This window comes from Schistocerca serialis, chromosome 3 (genome assembly GCF_023864345.2).
Source record: "Schistocerca serialis cubense isolate TAMUIC-IGC-003099 chromosome 3, iqSchSeri2.2, whole genome shotgun sequence".
NCBI classification, from domain to species: domain Eukaryota; kingdom Metazoa; phylum Arthropoda; class Insecta; order Orthoptera; family Acrididae; genus Schistocerca; species Schistocerca serialis.
The window spans coordinates 396,764,980-396,779,316 of NC_064640.1; the positions used below are offsets into that span (position 1 = coordinate 396,764,980).

Sequence of the window (14,337 nt, forward strand, 5' to 3'; positions counted from 1 at the left end):
TAGAGCGGCCAAAGCGAATTTATAGGATATGCGAAAGGGATTGTTTTATTGTTTGTCTTCCAGCACTGGTACGTCACGGGCGTACTCGACTCGTACCGATCGGCTTCTACGGTATAAATGTTGATTCGGAAGTAACTTAGATTCGTGAAGACGATTACAGTGACGGTTATCTGTCAAGTACGGCGCTTCAAAATGGTTCAAATGGCTCTGAGCACTATGGGACTTAACATCTATGGTCATCAGTCCCCTAGAACTTAGAACTACTTAAACCTAACTAACCTAAGGACATCACACAACACCCAGTCATCACGAGGCAGAGAAAATCCCTGACCCCGCCGGGACTCGAACCCGGGAACCCGGGCGTGGGAAGCGAGAACGCTACCGCACGACCACGAGCTACGGACATACGGTGCTTCATTGTAGCATGGAATTAAATTAAAGCTGTTGTAAGTCAGGCAACGGCCTTGCCGCAGTGGATACACTGGTTCCAGTGAGATCACCGAAGTTAAGCGCTGTTGGGCGTGGCCGGCACTTGGATGGGTGACCATCCTGGCCGCCATGCGCTGTTGCCATTTTTCGGGGTGCACTCAGCCTCTCGATGCCATTTGAGGAGCTATTCGACCGAATAGGTCACAGAAAACCTTCATAACGACCGGGAGAGCGGTGTGCTGACCACACGCTCCTCCTATCCGTATCCTCAATGAGGATGACACGGCGGTCGGATGGTCCCGATGGGCCTCTTGTGGCCTGAAGACTGTTGTTGTAATTCAACGCAGTGAGTAGAAGGAAACTGACATACACAACATTTAGTAAACATTTGTGACCATATCGCGTATTGCATAATGCCTTTAAGTATAAGTACAAGTAGTTAACCAACGGCTTACACAGACAAAATAACAAGACTTTATCAGGTAATTACATTGTCACAAATGTGGAGTCGCTTAGGGTGGCAGGAATCTGAAACAGAGGACAGTCGACACGAAGCGCTCCGAGTGGCGCCGCCTCATAACGATCAGTGCTTTGAACTTGCCGGCCATCTTAAGGGGGGGAAGACGTCAAACGGGCCGACTTGGAGCAGGAGAGGCACCACAGGACTTTTTTTCCCCTACTGTCTATACTTTTAGAAATGAACTCATAAAACTTTGTCAGCATGACCAGGAATGATTCAGGATTCACACTCACAGCAGTGGAAGTGCAAAAACATAACAAAATAATTTTTTTTTTTAGATATGAAATTTCATCATTTTCTCACTTACTGTTGGATGCATTTGTTGCTATAGGTACATTTTTCTTCACAAGTAAGAATTTTGCACAGCATACAAACCATACTTACAGGTGTATGAAACTCCAGAATTTTCCAAATCTATTAAAAACTGTGGTAAAAATGGAGATAATTAACTACAAAATTTGATTTTTTTCTAAACATAAAGTTTAAAACGTAACAGCTCATTCATTTTTTCATAAATTAAATAGATTCTAGAGTTTGAGACACCTGTAAGTATGGTTTGTATGCTGCGCAAAATTCATCAAACAGTCTCTCTTACTTATGAAGAAAAGTGTACCTATAGCAACAAAGGCAGCCAATAGTAAGTGAAAAAATGAAATTTCACATCTAAAAAAAATTATTTTGTTATGTTTTTGAACTTCCGCTCCTACGAGTGTGAATCCTGAATCCTTCCTGGTCATGCTGAGAAAGTTTTATGAATTTACTTGTAAAAGTATAGACAGTGGAAATTAAAATGTCCTGTGGTGCCTCTAAAGTTCCAAGTCGGCTCGTTTGACGTCCTACCCCCCTTAACGCGCTCTTACTATAGCTAATGTACGAGGGGCGCAAAACGTACTAATTTATGTGTGTTACCTATTAATAATAATATCGTAATATGCGGCCCGAGGTGCCGCCCCTCGACGTCAGTAATGGCTCTTAAGCAAACTGCTGTAGTATGTTTGACTTGGTGTCGGAACCTCAGTGTCACCTCTACTTGCACCGCTTCATCACTGTCAAAGTCAAGTCCTCGAAGGTGTTCTCTAAGTTTTCGAAACAGATGAAAATCGGATGTGGCCAAGTCGGGACTGTACGGGGGATGATCGATGACACTGAACCCAAAACCAGAGGCGTCGGATTGTTGCAGAAGTCACAGCGCTCGTTTGTGGTCTGATATTGTCATGCTGTCGGAGAGTTTGCTCCATGTGTGGACGAACTACTCGAATTCATGCTTTCAGAAACTACATTACAGCACGCTGTTTCTCACGCGACGTCACAGTTCCGTTATATACCGCTATGTTGCACGCTAAAATTCGGAGCTCGCTGGCGTCAGAGGGCTGCTACTTGTGACAGCGAAGCAGGAAAGCCGACGAAGTGATATGCAAGACATGTAACACCGCAGCCAATATTGAGAACAGAATAAAAAATTCGAAGGCATCACTTTTCAGCACGTGCTCTTACTTAATATAATATTCAGTGATCGAGCTCATCGACATGCTATCAAGGTATCGGTATCTTGCTCTATTAGTTTTCAGTCTGAGTGGCACTAATGAAAACGAAAGTTTACACAAGAAAGTTATCACAATAGATGCGTTATGAACAGCGCCAGCTAAAATGAAGTACTCCAAGACGTGCTCGTAAAATGTGTAAAGTAACGTAGGTAACTGAAAAGTGCGTTTAAACTGGCGAGACGATATTTTAAAATTTAATTTAAGTGCTACTATATTATACGTATGATTTACCACCTTAAATTCCCCCGCTAAGATGATTACGTGATTTTTTTCCATGCAGAAGGCTGTAACCTAATATTGCTGTCAAGGTACATTTGCTTCCAACATTCAGTCACTACCAATACATTTCACTTGGCATTGTTGTTCTAAGTCATCTACTGGCTACGCACAGCAGGTGATGCCTATCTTTGTAGCGCTGTATCTTGTCACCAGTTGGCACACATACGGTTGCTCACAGAAGAACTGTAATCTGCAGGATGGCATGTGCTCTTCGTAATTTTTGTTTTGTGTTTATTAAATAAATTAACAGAAACACTTATTTAAGTTCAGGGAAACCACTTACTCAAAAGATACGAAAGTAATTTTTTCTCAAAATTTCAGAGCAGTACAAGGTGAAGTGTCAAATCTCTTATATCGTTACAAAACCTCGGTCTGTTTCTTCTACCGGCTGGTGTATAGGTTAATGCTAATTTGGTAAGACGTATTTTGTCCATTCTCCGCACTGTTAGTATTTGGTGATGAGGTATTTACTTACTTTGAATTTGGTTAATTCCACTAACAGAGCCAATCTATCTGTTTCGTTTAATATATGATCTGTTCTTGCCTTGCCCCTTCTTAAAATTGGTTTTTATTTTAACTGAACGGTGACGTTGCACCATCAGTGAGTTTCCCTTAACTTTACTTCATAGTGCATGTTGTTGTCCATGTCGCTGTCTGTCTTCTGTAGTAGAGCTGATTTTTTAATATAATAGATCGTCTTGTTGCTCGTGGTAGCAGTTTCCACGTTTTCACAACTGTATGGACTGTATTTGCATTACGCACTGTTTCACTGTTTATGATAGATTTATTGCGAATGTATCTGAGCTCCTGCTTCTGTTGACACAGTTCTGTTACTTCAATAGACTGTTTCTGAAACCATGTTTTCGTATTAAGTTTGGTGGTATTATCTCTCTGCGAAACAATGGTGGCTCTTACTGTCAATAATTGTTGGCAACGTTGGGCACAATATCTAAAAACAAAACCAAAAGCAAAACATGAATTATGTGATTGCAATTGACTGGATAATTACATGTAAAAATGACTTAAATGAAAATAATAAAAAAAATTCACACACTCTGATTTTGTGGACAAAGTGTACACGTTATGCTGCTCCAGAAGTAATTATTAATATGTGAAACTTTAAGTTAAAGAAACCAAGAGCTTTTGGTCAGAAGCAGTCGATTATATCAAAGCAGCTTGGTGGCTGGAGAGAATTACAATAGCCTATCTAGTTTACAAATAATCGAAGGCTTCTTTTTTCAAGTAATTACAACACGCACATAGTTACTAACGCAATTTATTGTTAATAATTATCGCAGAGCAGCGTCTGTTCGACTGTGGTAACATGATCAGCCAACAAAAACTGTATTAGAGTTTTAGTTTTAACCAGTTCTATAACAAAAATTGCAAGCGGGGTTACGTGAATTCCCTGTCACAAACTTGAGTCGTGAAACCTGTGGTTAACGATATGACCATGCCTATTCTAAATATTCGCTATTTCAGGCAGATGCTTGACCATCTCAGTCAATGGACGTAAGTTCCAGGTCCGGTGTTCTTTTTTTGTAGCTACCAGCGTAGCGACCTTTGAACTATCTGGAAAGGTGTCGGAGAAGCACACGACATAAATTTCGCTCACCTCCGTGCCGCCCTGTTTCACCCTTCTATCCATCTCTGTTGCTTTGAGGCTTCCTACGCCTAAGGTCCGCAGGTAGGGCTCAGGAATCTTCATCCAAGAAATTGGGAGTAGTGCTGAAAACAAATAGGACGAAAAATTCAGATGGGTGTTAAATTTATGGGATACACTTAATACTTATCAAGTCACTGGCGATAAAAAAACTGCTTGTGCTGAATACGCTCTCCCGTATATGGTATTCAAACGAAATTTGCGTACTAAATGTTATCATTATCGGTAGTTTTAATGTAAATAACTGTCGCGATTCAAACTGTGCTTGTGCTCTAGAGCCACAAGTGATGAGACGTGGGTGAGAAACGCAGTTGTTCCGTTTGGCAGAAATCACATTTACTTTAATCCAATTTTTTACAGAAAAACCCATGCTCAGTTAGTTAGCTCTACAGTTGGTATGTCAACTCATATCATATCACGACCAGATGAGAAGCTTTATGACCTACTACTGTTGTTTAACGAGCAGCACGGAACCTTGTGAGCCAAATCCGTGCTCCAGGTTAACGACTACAGTTTACATGATTCAAAGACAGATCGCATACAAAATATAGCTGTTTTCGTAACTGTTTGTTGCTCGACAGCCAGAGTTTCACACCGCAGAATTAAAATTAACTGATTTACAAATAACAGACAGTTAAGTGCAGTACTCATCATTATGAGACTTTCCTCTTGCGGCCGGCTGCGGTGGTCTAGCGGTTCTAGGCGCGCAGTCCGGAACCGCGCGACTGCTACGGTTGCAGGTTCGAATCCTGCCTCGGGTATGGATGTGTGTGATGTCTTTAGGTTAGTTAGGTTTAAGTAGTTCTAAGTTCTAGGGGACTGATGACCACAGATGTTAAGTCCCATAGTGCTCAGAACCATTTGAACCATTTTTCCCCTTGCGCGACAATCACTGAAGGAAAGGAAGAAAAAGAGGAGACGGAAAGCACAAGATCCCTCACCTCAAACACAAAAAAGTTGCATCGGATAATTATGCTTACATACACCTTGCAGACGAATTAATATAATCTTTTCAGATCATGCATGTTTAGCATGATACACTAAATGAAAACGCTTCACCCATCTGTAAAATAGTTTTAAAACTTAAATAAACGGCCAGGAGATTAAAATTTGTTTAAAGCAGGTAATTTCGCATCTTTACGTCGTTTCGAGATATATTCTCTGTTATTTAAAAGTATATACGTTTGTGTTTCACAAGAAGTCACATTACGACAAGCTTCCTTTCGAAAGAAGTATTATCACATATATTCTGATTTCCACATCCGTTATTCACATTCCGCCACAACGGGGAGCAGGCTGGCAGTGGCCATTTCTCACCCTCCAGACTTTGATGAATACAGTTAGCAACATTCTCTGTGTAAGGGATTTGGATGCAGATGAGAATGAAGAGAAGATGTTAGATGTGAAAGAATGTGCGATGGGCACTGGAGACAGAATATAGGTGATAGTTGGTGGGTAGGATTATAGTTACGTAGAGAAAGCTTGGGCTGGAGCCGTTAATGGGACAGGAAAAGGAAGAGATAATATGGTAGGCAACGCAGGATGGGCCCATGGGGTACAGCACATTTACATTTGTTTATTACAATGTTTATCGTATGCTTACAGCGCTATAAATGACAGATAACTGTTCTACACGCATCGCCTTCACTGAAAAGAATGGTTCAAATGGCTCTAAGCACTATGGGACTTAACATCTGAGGTCATCTGTCCCCTAGAACTTAGAACTACTTAAACCTAACTAACCTAATGACATCACACACATCCATGCCAGAGGCAGGATTCAGACCTGCAACCGTAGCGGTCGCGCGGTTCCAGACTGAAGCGCCTAGAACCGCTCGGCCACACCGGCCACTCCGCCGGAGGTTCGAGTCCTCCCTCGGGCATGGGTGTGTGTGTTGTTCTTCGCATAAGTTAGTTTAAGTAGTATGTAAGTCTAGGGACCGATGACCTCACCAGTTTGGTGCCTTAGGAATTCACACACATTTGAACATTTGAACACTGGAAAGACAAGCAGACGTTTATTTCTTAAATGTGCACACACAAATGGCTTCCATCATTCACGATGCATTGCTGAAGACGTTCGCGAAAGCTCCTCATTTAGATCTCAACCATTTCTTGAGCAATGGCCTCTTCTCTTTGCGGATTTCAGCGTTCAACTCATCAGTATTGTGGAATTGCCGTGAAAACACTTTGTTTTTGAGATAACGCCACAAAAAAAGAAAAAAAAGCAAATAAAAAAATAAAATAAAGGAAATCAGAAGCTGAAAGATCGCGTGATCTTGCCGAATTGTGAGAGAAATAGATTATGAAAATGACGCTCCAGTATAGTTCTTGAATTACACGCCGCGGGGGCTGTAGCCTCAGTTTCCTGAAAATAATGTTCCTACAGCTGTGAAATGAAGAAATTGTTAATCGCAGTCGTATACCTTTGGCCGCATACAGCTGGAATCGACACTCACTGTGCGGCCGCTGTTGCCTTCAAAAGAATATGGCCGAACGATTCCAATGAACAGTCTGGAAGCACACCAGACGAAGACCTTTGGGCTACTCTAGACCTTTTCATGAATGAGCTGCAGGTTTGTGTCCAAGTAATATCGTAAGTTTTGTTTATTGACAAAACCCATTCAGATGAAAGTTTGCCTCATCTGACATTACAAGATTTGTCAAAACTGTGCCATGTTGGTCGATTGCGTGCAGTAATCTTTGGCAGAAATTGTGTCTGCTCACTTTATCTCCTAGTTACTTGTAGTTTATAAGGACGAAACTTTAAATCCCGTTTCAAATCTTCTGCAAAAACGTGCGAGAGATTTGTAATGTTTATTTATTTAGGGTATGGCTTACATAATTATAGTTAACAAATACATATATTACATTGTTCAAGATAGTGTGAAACAGTAAAAGCAGTGAAAGGACAGACACACACACACACACACACACACACACACACATATATATATATATATATATATATATATATATATATATATATACAGGGTTATTACAAATGATTGAAGCGATTTCACAGCTCTACAATAACTTTATTATTTGAGATATTTTCACAATGCTTTGCACACACATACAAAAACTCAAAAAGTTTTTTTAGGCATTCACAAATGTTCGATATGTGCCCCTTTAGTGATTCGGCAGACATCAAGCCGATAATCAAGTTCCTCCCACACTCGGCGCAGCATGTCCCCATCAATGAGTTCGAAAGCATCGTTGATGCGAGCTCGCAGTTCTGGCACGTTTCTTGGTAGAGGAGGTTTAAACACTGAATCTTTCACATAACCCCACAGAAAGAAATCGCATGGGGTTAAGTCGGGAGAGCGTGGAGGCCATGACATGAATTGCTGATCATGATCTCCACCATGACCGATCCATCGGTTTTCCAATCTCCTGTTTAAGAAATGCCGAACATCATGATGGAAGTGCGGTGGAGCACCATCCTGTTGAAAGATGTAAATAGCTCCCTGCTTGCTTTATTCGTCGACTTCCGCGGGCTACGCGTGAAACTTGCCCCCACGCGTTCAACCGTTTCTTCGCTCACTGCAGGCCGATCCGTTGATTTCCCCTTACAGAGGCATCCAGAAGCTTTAAACTGCGCATACCATCGGCGAATGGAGTTAGCAGTTGGTGGATCTTTGTTGAACTTCGTCCTTAAGTGTCGTTGCACTGTCATGACTGACTGATGTGAGTGCATTTCAAGCACGACATACGCTTTCTCGGCTCCTGTCGCCATTTTGTCTCACTGCGCTCTCGAGCGCTCTGGCGGCAGAAACCTGAAGTGCGTCTTCAGCCGAACAAAACTTTATGAGTTTTTCTACGTATCTGTATTGTGTCGTGACCATATGTCAATGAATGGAGCTACAGTGAATTTATGAAATCGCTTCAATCATTTGTAATAGCCGTGTGTGTGTGTGTATATATATATATACAGGGTGTTTCAAAAATGACCGGTATATTTGAAACGGCAATAAAAACTAAACGAGCAGCGATAGAAATACACCGTTTGTTGCAATATGCTTGGGACAACAGTACATTTTCAGGCGGACAAACTTTCGAAATTACAGTAGTTACAATTTTCAACAACAGATGGCGCTGCATGTGATGTGAAAGATATAGAAGACAACGCAGTCTGTGGGTGCGCCATTCTGTACGTCGTCTTTCTGCTGTAAGCGTGTGCTGTTCACAACGTGCAAGTGTGCTGTAGACAACATGGTTTATTCCTTAGAACAGAGGATTTTTCTGGTGTTGGAATTCCACCGCCTAGAACACAGTGTTGTTGCAACAAGATGAAGTTTTCAACGGAGGTTTAATGTAACCAAAGGACCGAAAAGCGATACAATAAAGGATCTGTTTGAAAAATTTCAATGGACTGGAACGTGACGGACGAACGTGCTGGAAAGGTAGGGCGACCGCGTACGGCAACCACAGAGGGCAACGCGCAGCTAGTGCAGCAGGTGATCCAACAGCGGCCTCGGGTTTCCGTTCGCCGTGTTGCAGCTGCGGTCCAAATGACGCCAATGTCCACGTATCGTCTCATGCGCCAGAGTTTACACCTCTATCCATACAAAATTCAAACGCGGCAACCCCTCAGTGCCGCTACCATTGCTGCACGAGAGACATTCGCTAACGATATAGTACACAGGATTGATGACGGCGATATGCATGTGGGCAGCATTTGCTTTACTGACAAAGCTTATTTTTACCTGGACGGCTTCGTCAATAAACAGAACTGGCGCATATGGGGAACCGAAAAGCCCCATGTTGCAGTCCCATCGTCCCTGCATCCTCAAAAAGTACTGGTCTGGGCCGCCATTTCTTCCAAAGGAATCATTGGCCCATTTTTCAGATCCGAAATGATTACTGCATCACGCTGTCTGGACACATTCTTCGTGAATTTGTGGCGGTACAAACTGCCTCAGACGATACTGCGAACACCTCGTGGTTTATGCAAGATGGTGCCCGGCCACATCGCACGGCCGACGTCTTTAATTTCCTGAATGAATATTTCGATGATCGTGTGATTGCTTTGGGCTATCCGAAACATACAGGAGGCGGCGTGGATTGGCCTCCCTATTCGCCAGACATGAACCCCTGTGACTTCTTTCTGTGGGGACACTTGAAAGACCAGGTGTACCGCCAGAATCCAGAAATAATTGAACAGCTGAAGCAGTACATCTCATCTGCATGTGAAGCCATTCCGCCAGACACGTTGTCAAAAGTTTCGGGTAATTTCATTCAGAGACTACGCCATATTATTGCTACGCATGGTGGATATGTGGAAAATATCGTACTATAGAGTTTCCCAGACTGCAGCGCCATCTGTTGTTGAAAATTGTAACTACTGTAATTTCGAAAGTTTGTCCGCCTGAAAATGTACTGTTGTCCCAAGCATATTGCAACAAACGGTGTATTTCTATCGCTGCTCGTTTAGTTTTTATTGCCGTTTCAAATATACCGGTCAGTTTTGAAACACCCTGTATATATATATATATATATATATATATATATATATATATATATATATATATATGATTGATTGAAGTAACCGATTTGTAACAGTTCGTTGTGTCACTGTGCTGCCAACTACAGCTCGAATTATCGCTACAGTCGCAGTACGATATGCCACAGCCACACGCTGAACACTACAGTTTTTCTCCTCGGTAGTGCAACGTGGTCCTCCGGAGGTGTTAGTTGGTGGATAGGATTGCAGTTACGTAGAGAAATTTTGGGCTGGAGCCGTCACTGGAACAGGAAAAGGAAGAGGTAGTATAGTAGGTAACGCAGTGTGGCCTATGGCGACCACGCTTTCCCGTGACCACATCCACCTCCTCGTAGCCCTATAACGCGATCCTCTTTAAACTCTGTGGAATGTTGATAATGGCGTCTTCGTCGTCTTGAAAGCATTCTTGACTAACATCAACTCACTACCTTCTATCTGAAAGGTAACTAACGCTCACGACCGCTACAGCGCATATTTGAAGCAAACCGGATTTGCACTCTCATGGTGGCGTTACTAGCGTCACCGTTATGCAGCTGGCGCGAAATCTGGACAGATGTCAGCTTTCATATGTGGAAACACATCTAACAACTTTCGTTCACGTTACACGATTCCTTCTTGGTGTTGGAATATTTGTTCCCTCACTTTATATGTGTATACGGATTGGTTTCACTGCCACTACCGTAGTCGTTTTATGCAACCCGCAAAGTTTTACCTGACCCTCACAAACCCCAAATTACATTTTCATATTCTCTAGCATGCTACACTCAAACTATTAGTCTTAGAGGACCTTTCTGTAGGAAATTTAATGCAGTTAAATTCGTTCTTGGGTGCATTTCACTAGAGGCCGTAGTTTTCGAGTTATTCGAGGGAAACACAGAACAGTAGCCTTCAAGTGCACCCCAAATTACACACTCTGCCCCCATCGGTCAGGATTTCTAGTGTGTTGTTCATCGCACTCCCTGCTGCAACTGTCCAAAAATTTGCTACTGCAAGAATTATTTCCCACATTCGACCTTATCTGGTCTTCACTGACTGGCCTTATTACGCCATCGGCTTAGTTGAGTACTTTCACGCTGTAAAACTGACGTTTGTGTAAATTGTACCTAACAGTTTTGTGAATTTTAACAGCAAAAACTAAACAATTACATCATCGTGTACGTCAGGCCTTCTGACTATGAAGCAGCTGTGCTTGTAAGTGTTAAGTTTGGATCGAACTGTCAATGTAATTAGTTTTAGCGTAACGTTTACAAAAGTCGTTTTCGTTCATTACCCTCACAGGCACGTTTAAATTAATAATGTTAACGAAGTTGCCGACTATATTGGTGGCGTAATAGCTCAAACAACAGAGAAGAAAAAAGGTCGATTATCGGGAATAATTCATGTAGTCGGAAATTTTTGTATACCGGCAGTAGGACGAACAACACACAAGAAATGCTGACTAGTGAGTGTTGAGTGTGGAACGGAGGTATGTACGTTTTTATTGAATAACTCAAAAACCATGGCCTCCATCGAAAAAGTATTCCAGTACAGAATGTAACGGCGTTAAATAACCTTGAAAAGGTCCTAATCATTTTTCTGTTGGACTAATAGTTTGCACGTAGCAAGCGAGAGAATGTGAAAATCTCGTGCGGTGTTTATGAAGACCATCTAGAACATTGATGTTTGCATAAAAGGACAGCTGAATCACCCTTTATGTGTTGTACAAAAAATGTATGTATATTCCACTTCTCCTCCGAAACCGCTGGACCGATACCAACCAAACTTGATACACACATCACGCAGTGAGCGGAAAGAATTACTGTGGGAATAAGAGCCCCGTACCTATCACAAGAGTAGGGGTGTCGATAAAAAGAAGAGTAGCTCACGGCGCACGAATTCCTAGACTGCTGCAGGTGCTGCGTCTGCAACGTATTTTCAAGCAGCCATAAGTTTTCTTTTTGGGAACTAGTGCAAAATGTGGTACAGTGCTCGTTCCGATATTCTGCGTCGCATTGATCGTTATCGGTCATTTATGTACTGTTCATTGGTCGCGGCTTAGCTAGATCTGATGGCAGACAGGTCACTGAGGGCTTCATTGCAGATGCGCCCGAACTCGTCGAGTTTTCCGACGGTCGAACTGTTATTTCAGGTCTATTACGACTCGCATTGTTGACAGAACTCACCTCACACCATTTTTTTTATCCATCTGGCTATTGTCTTTTTGTCTGGAACACAGAAACGGCAGCTTCTTCGACGCGTTGCACGGTGGACAGCCGCAACGCTTTGCATACGACAGAACTGCACTGTTTCAGTACGCACCTACACTGGCCAACGTTCCACACTGAGCTGGGCGGCATGCTACGTGGGTCCGATTGCGTGTGGTAGATGGCGGGAGCACATCTACCTCGTAATAGGGTGGCCAGTTGAAGATGTATTATTTAGCTTGCAGTTGATAGGATGAATAGAGCCCGGATATTCTGATATTTCATAGTCTGGAGTTGAGAGGGTGGTGGGAGGGGACGAAAGTTGGTTAAATTACCCTGGGAAAGGATATGAAATCGGTGGATATGTAATAAAGATGGGAATTAGTAATTAAGGTGCGGCAGTAGGCCAAAGTTGGGGTGTTGGTATTCGATTTTGTGGAAGACATAGCACTGGCATTCCAGTTGCTAGAGGATACGCGGAAACTTCATAAGCTGGCGCAGGATACACGTGGGGGATGGTACACAGTTATGGAAGGCAGGACGGAAAGCATGGCGCTCAAGAATTTGAAGGTAGGGGGAAACTGGGAGGGGCGGAGATACATGCAACATTTGCATAGGCGAGAATGTGACAGATGAGGGGTTTTTAGGCATGCAAGATAGTCAAGAGATTTAATGTTTCTCTTCACCCGGTTAGTAGTGTGTTCGTCGTGGGCTTTCATTTGAATGATTAGTAGCTGAAGACTGCATGTTACCTTTCGTTCTAGTGTTGGACCTATTACTCCGCATGACAGTTCTCTGTGAACGGTTTGTGAAACATCAGATATATTCGAATTGAACTGTATAAATCGAGAAACATCATCTAACGGGTACAGGTAAGCTCAATAAATCTCCAAAGGTCGTAATATAATATTTTGCAAGTCATGATGCAGAGTCTGCATCCACGTCATTCCAGATCTGCTTGTGTTTTTAGGTTAGCAATGAAAGAAGTTATTAAAAATTTAAAGAGAATTTCTATATCTGCTGATGGTACTATTTGGGACTAATTTAACTGAGAGAGACTACGTCAAGTGTCGAGTTTTTCCGTAACTTAAATTGTCAGGTATTTCTATAACATCACCTTCTGTTGTAGATAGAAAGTGACGCTGAAATATAAGGGCAATCTTGGGCAGTTAAACAGATAGAGTATGGCGGCAGCAAGATAATGTGTTAAAGAAAATAATAGTCACTTGCTACGGCAGGGAAAAGATACATCGCACCAAGAAATACTCTGCATCGAGGCTAATCACAGAAGCCTCCGACATCATGCAGACTGGTGACCCGGAAATCTTGGCAAAGACTAGTCGGATCGATGTAATGTACTGCTAGATAGGGAGTTCCCTTAATAGAGAAAGATGTAGGGGGCGGCAGAGTACGACTGGCTACATTATTTCGAGGGCTTCATTATTTTCGAGACGACCATCCCACATTAAGTGTTAGGAAGGCTCCAAAGAAAGGTCACAGAAGCTCAGAAATACCAAAACTTTGTAGTGCTAAAATAGCTCTCCACAGTTCCTATAGGGAGAAATTTATGTTTATAGTAAGTGAAGTTCAGAACTCAAATATCAGTCACCAAAAGTAGTTAGAAGCAACTCTCAAAAATTCCCTAGTAAATGGAGGGCTCACTTGATAGCGTTGGAGAATAGTAATCGGGTAATCAATGGTTCGCTGGTTCTAATTTTGCTTTGGTCTGTTCTTTTCGTCCAATTTTTTCTCGTTTAATTCGAGCACCTTCGCCATTCAAATATAAAATTCGTCAAATATGTGCTAATTAACGTATCTAATAATAACCATTTTTATGAAAATTGCAAATCATCTTGTTTCTACGTAACTACATATCACACGCAAAATTCCAGATTTCACTGCAAATATAAACTCTTAATTATCAATATGACATAAAAGATTGTTAATAAAGATTATTTGAAGGAAAAACATCATACATTCATTAACACTCTTCTACTCTGTGTGGTTAATATTACACAGACGGTGTTCAGAGTGCTGCAATCTGGGCTGTATGCATCGCAGGTCGCTTAAACATCGTAGGTAAATTCATTAATCAGTGCGCTCGCAGAATATGCTGAAAAACTAAAATTTCTATTTCCTGTCCGCTTACTTGGCTGAGTGGTTACGTGTTTGCCTCCTATGCAGGGGGCCCGGGTTCGAATCTAGGCCGGCTT

General features: G+C 42.1%; 1 pseudogene; it reads left to right on the forward strand.

Moving 5' to 3' along the window:
• The first annotated feature begins 454 nt into the window (after nt 1-454).
• On the forward strand, nt 455-572 carry LOC126471754 (5S ribosomal RNA; annotated as a pseudogene).
• The last annotated feature ends 13,765 nt before the right edge of the window (nt 573-14,337 follow it).